This window comes from Capra hircus, chromosome 1 (assembly GCF_001704415.2).
Source record: "Capra hircus breed San Clemente chromosome 1, ASM170441v1, whole genome shotgun sequence".
Classification (NCBI taxonomy): Eukaryota; Metazoa; Chordata; class Mammalia; order Artiodactyla; family Bovidae; genus Capra; species Capra hircus.
The window spans coordinates 121544214-121549435 of record NC_030808.1 but is presented as its reverse complement, the minus strand read 5'-3'; positions in this window follow the sequence as shown (position 1 = coordinate 121549435).

Here is a 5222-nt window from a genome sequence, read left to right as displayed (position 1 = left end):
AGTCCCGTGGCTTTCTAGCCAGGAAGCAGAAGGCACTAAAGAGTACACTGGGCAACGAGTTGAGATTGTTTCTCTCTTTAAACAAGCCTTTTTCTGTTTTGCTCTGTGCTCTCTGCTCCTGTCTCTCTGTCTCTCTCTTTCCACTAAATGACGTTTAACTCCTTTGAAGAGCTCTTCCCTGGTGGCTCAGAGGTTAAAGTGTCTACCTGGTATGCTGGAGATCAGGGTTTGATCCCTGGGTCGGGAAGATCCCCTGGAGAAGGAAATGGCAACCCATTCCAGTACTCTTGCCTGGAGAATCCTATGGAGGGAGGAGCCTGGTAGGCTACAGTCCATGGGGTCGCAAAGAGTCAGACACGACTGAGCGACTTCACTTTTCACTCACTCACTTTAGAATGTTTACTGTTTACAGCGCTCTTACTAGCAAACAGGCACACTAAGAAAATATTTGTTAAAATAAAAGATTCATTGTTGTTTTTCAATTCACACTTTCATTTACCAAAGTGACACATGACCTTCTAAACAATTAAAGCTGAATATGGAAAAAAGAAGTGAGATGTACCTTGCCTTTTAGCTCTCTGATTGCTAATTATCTATTGCAGAAGTAATAGGAAAACTGTAGAGATCCAGTACATTGCATTACAATGTTATTTTTCAACCTCCCCTCTTCTATGACTATTGTTCTTGAATCTCTAGACGTTCTGTTTTCTCTTAACAGAAGAAATCTCCTTCATCTTGCTTGCTGCTGCTGCTGCTAAGTCGCTTCAGTTGTGTCCGACTCTATGCGACTCCGTAGACAGCAGCCCACCAGGCTCTGTCCGTGGAATCTCTAGGTAAGAATAATGGAGTGGGTTGCCATTTATGTCTCCATCATCTTGCTTACGGTTGGTATATACCACTGCCACCTTCTCTCCACAGCAATAGAGAATGAGGGTTGGTGCTTCGGCCTCTTGAATATGGACTTCCAAGCATTTCTCATTTTGATCTATAATTTCAGCTTTATTCACCCTTTTGTTTGAAATCAGGAAGTCTTCAGTCTTTAGGACAGTCTCACTGAGATTCTGTGGTGCTAAGTTGGATCTCTTTCCTCTTACACCCCTCTTTACACACTTAACTTCCTATTATAAAATAGTTATATCTGCTTCTTCCTATTTTCACAAACATGTTAAGATTTTGTTTCCCTCTGTACATTAACATTTTCTTGTTGTTCTTGTACTTTTAATAGCTTTGGTTTTTGTTTTAACTACATTTGCTTTCATTTTATTATGATCTCTAAAGAAAAGTACTTTTAATTAGAAAATATCTTTAATTAGAAAATGTCTATGCATAGCATAAACTGTTAGTTGCCTACCCAAAACTCAGCATCTGCTTTTATAGGGTAAAGTAGTGGTTCTCAAACTTTAATGTGCATCAGAACCACCTGAAATTCTTGTTAAAGCTCAATTTGTGAAGCACTATCTTCAATTTTCTGAGTCAATCTATAGTTTGGGATGGGGCCTGGAATGTGCTTTTCCGGTAAATTCAAATGTGATGTTGATAATGTTATCCTATGTACCTCACTTTAAGAACCACTTGGTTAAGATATCCTATTTTGGTCAGATACTGGGAAGCAGTGCATTCATGGAACAAAGGTCCTAGTCTGAAGCATGAATTTTGATTGGTGGGCAATCATGGTGACACTAGCCTGTCTCCTTTGCCTGCTATTGGCGCATATGTCGGCATATTTCTCAGATTTGGCTGAGGAAAAATCTTGAAGATTTCTATAGAAGCATTCCTACCTAATTTTAAATATAATTGTGTGTATTCACATATTTACATGTATATATACACACATACATATATATACGTGCTCCGTCTAGTAAGCTATGGTTTTTCCAGTAGTCATGTATGGATGTGAGAGTTGGCCTATAAAGAACGCCAAGAACTGAAGAATCAATGCTTTTGATCTATGGTGTTGCAGAAGACTCTTGATAGTCCCTTGGACTGCAGGGAGATCAAACCAGTCAATCCTAAAGGAAATCAGTCCTGAATATTCATTGGAAGGACTGATGTTGGTGCTGAAACTCCAATACTTTGGCCACCTGATGAGAAGAACTGACTCATTGGAAAAGACCCAGATGCTGGGAAAGACTGAAGGCAGGAGGAACAGGGGACGACAGAAGATGAGATGGTTGGATGGCATCACTGACTCGATGGACATGAGTTTGAGCAAGCTCCAGGAGTTGGTGAAGGACAGGGAAGCCTGGCATTCTACAGTCTGTGCAGTCACAGAGTTGGATATGACTAAGCTCCTGAACTGAGCTGAGCTACCAGGGAAGCTTGTACATACATACACAAATACATATATCAGTTCAGTTCAGTTCAGTCGCTCAGTCGTGTCCGACTCCTTGCGACCCCATGAATCGCAGCACACCAGGCCTCCCTGTCCATCACCATTTCCCGGAGTTCACTCAGACTCACGTCCATCGAGTCAGTGATGCCATCCAGCCATCTCATCCTCTGTCATCCCCTTCTTCTCCTACCCCCAATCCCTCCCAGCATCAGAGTCTTTTCCAATGAGTCAACTCTTCGCATGAGGTGGCCAAAGTACTAGAGCTTCAGCTTTAGCATCATTCTCTCCAGAGAATACACACTTACATATACACACATACATACACATACATATAGGACTTGTGGGAAGATCCCAAGAACTTGATGACCCCTTTGAGTTGTAGCGCTGACCCTGACTTACATAGTTCCAGATGTTTTATTTTATGAAGTCTGGCCTGTGGTTGTGGATTCACCAAGACTATTTAATTTTGTTTTTCAACTGGTTTCTTACTCAAAATGAGCAAGTTTCTATATTGCTATCCCCTTCTACCTGGATGGGGTTTATGTCTTAATAATTTTACACCATGGTTGTAACTCTTCATGATTCTTGCTTTCTGTTTAAGCTATTTAAGAGTATTTATTAATAAAAAGTGGGCTTCCCACATGGCGCTAGTGGTAAAGAACCCATCTGCTAATGCCAATGCTAGTGGTAAAGAACTTAAGAGACATGGGTTCAATCCCTGGGTCAGGAAGATCCTCTGGAGGAGGGCATGGCAACCCACTCCAGTATTCTTGCCTGAAGAATCCCATGGACAGAGGAGCCTGGTGGGCTGCAGTCCTTAGGGTCACAAAGAGTTGGACATGACTGAAGCAACTTAGCACGGCACAGCATTAATATAAAGTAATCTTAGCACTGTACCACTGAAAATCTTAAACATATTCTAAAATCCTCTTTTTTGCTCTTTGTTTTCCTGTTTAGGCCAGCTGCTGTAACCAGTAGCTCCAAGAAAGTGCCACAGCCCCAAGGTGAAGTTGGTATAATAGATTTCCTGGGAAACAGCATGAGGAGGTCTTGACATATGGGTACCTAAGGCTCACCATTAGACAAAATTTTCTATTTTGAGTTATTAATGTAAACAAAGATTTTTAATTCTCCAAGAGGTCACCATATATGAATTTTTTAGTCATTAACACTGGGCATATATTTGGATAATGCTGATGGTATTATCAACCTCAAAATTTCAATGACATAGTTTTGTTTTGTTTTTTCATGACACAACAGCCAAATGGAAGTGTTCCCTATTGGTGGACTTGGGGCTCTGTTTTACAGCATCACTCAAGGACCCAGGCTCATGGAAATTTCATATATGGTTTTTGAGATTTTTCTGGGCTTTGGCATTGAGTCTGCAGAAGAAAGGAGAAGTTGTTACCTATGAAAGGTTTTTATGAGCCAAGTTTGAAATTGACACACATATTTCTGTCTACATTTCCTTGTGCAGAACTCAATTATATGGCCTCACTTGTGTCTCTTCAGAAAGATAAGTAATGAGTTACTAAGGAAATCATTTTTATACCATCTTCTACAGGTTTTTTACATATGATTAAAAATAAGCAAAATACCCCTATTTAACAAACTGTATATTGCCAGATGTATGATAAAAGCTACTTATAAAATCATAAATTTGACTTTACTAAAAAATATTTTCAAAAATTTTTAATAAGAAGTGGTCTAAATGAGTCAGGCTTCATTTTTAATACTCATATTTTTCAGGTCCCACTGAGAAGAGAAATGGACATTTTTGAAATTATGATGTACATAATTGCATTTATCAAGATTTTCCAAGAACCTATTGCAACAAAAAAATGTAGAATACATAAGGAGGTTGTTAATCCAAAAATAAGAGTTCTGTAATGGTTTTCTACACAAAAAGATTTCTCAGCTATGTTTTTAAAGATGAGTAGAAGATAGCCATGAGCAAAAGGCAGCAATATATGCCAAGAGACATAGTGTGTTTCAGGATTATGAGGGTTAAGTATGGCTGCAGTGCACGAGGGAGCAAGACACGGAATGGAAAGATGGTCTGTGTTAACGCAGAGAGTAAACCGTTCACCAAAGTTTGTGCTCCTTCTTCCTTGGTATAGAACTGTTACTGAGAACTGGCCAACTAACATGTGGCCATATGACTGAATTTCAGCCAACAGAGTTTGAGAAGAAACAAATGTTATTACTTCCAAGCTAAGAATCTTAAGTAGCAGGTGAGCCTTCACCATACTGTTTCTCTTCCATTGGTTTATGCTGAGACTCTAAGAGATGACAGAACTACAAATCAGAGGTTTTGTGGCCCTGAAACACTGTGTGAATGAAAGCTGCCCATGGATTAGAAATTTTCTCCTTGTCAGTGATGGGAAAGATAAAGAAAGTTGGATTGAGAAAAGTCATTACAATTTGTTACAGTACCTATCAGCATCCAGACTAATCACTTCTGGAAAAGTTGGGCAGGAACCACAAGTTAGAGGTCATACACTGTGCTGAAGAGATTGGGTTTGATCTTGGAGACTGAAGTATGATACAATTTTAAGTATGAAAAAGACACTATTAAGCTCTTGCTTTGCATACATACTAAGTCACTTCTTGCTTTAAGAAGGACTAAATTGTGACAGAGTGATTTGTAGAGTAGGAAGAGAAAGGAGGTCATTTTAGTGACAAAAATACTTTCCTGCAAAATAACGAGAGAGATCATGTTTAGTGGAATCGGAAAGGAGAAGATGCATTCCAGAGATAGGAAAAAGTAAAAATATAGATGTTGCTTGGTGACAGCAGATTTGGGGGAGGAAAAAAAGAGGGGATTATTTTAAGAATGGCTTCATTTTGAAAAACTGGATAGATGACAGTGCATACATATAGACATCAC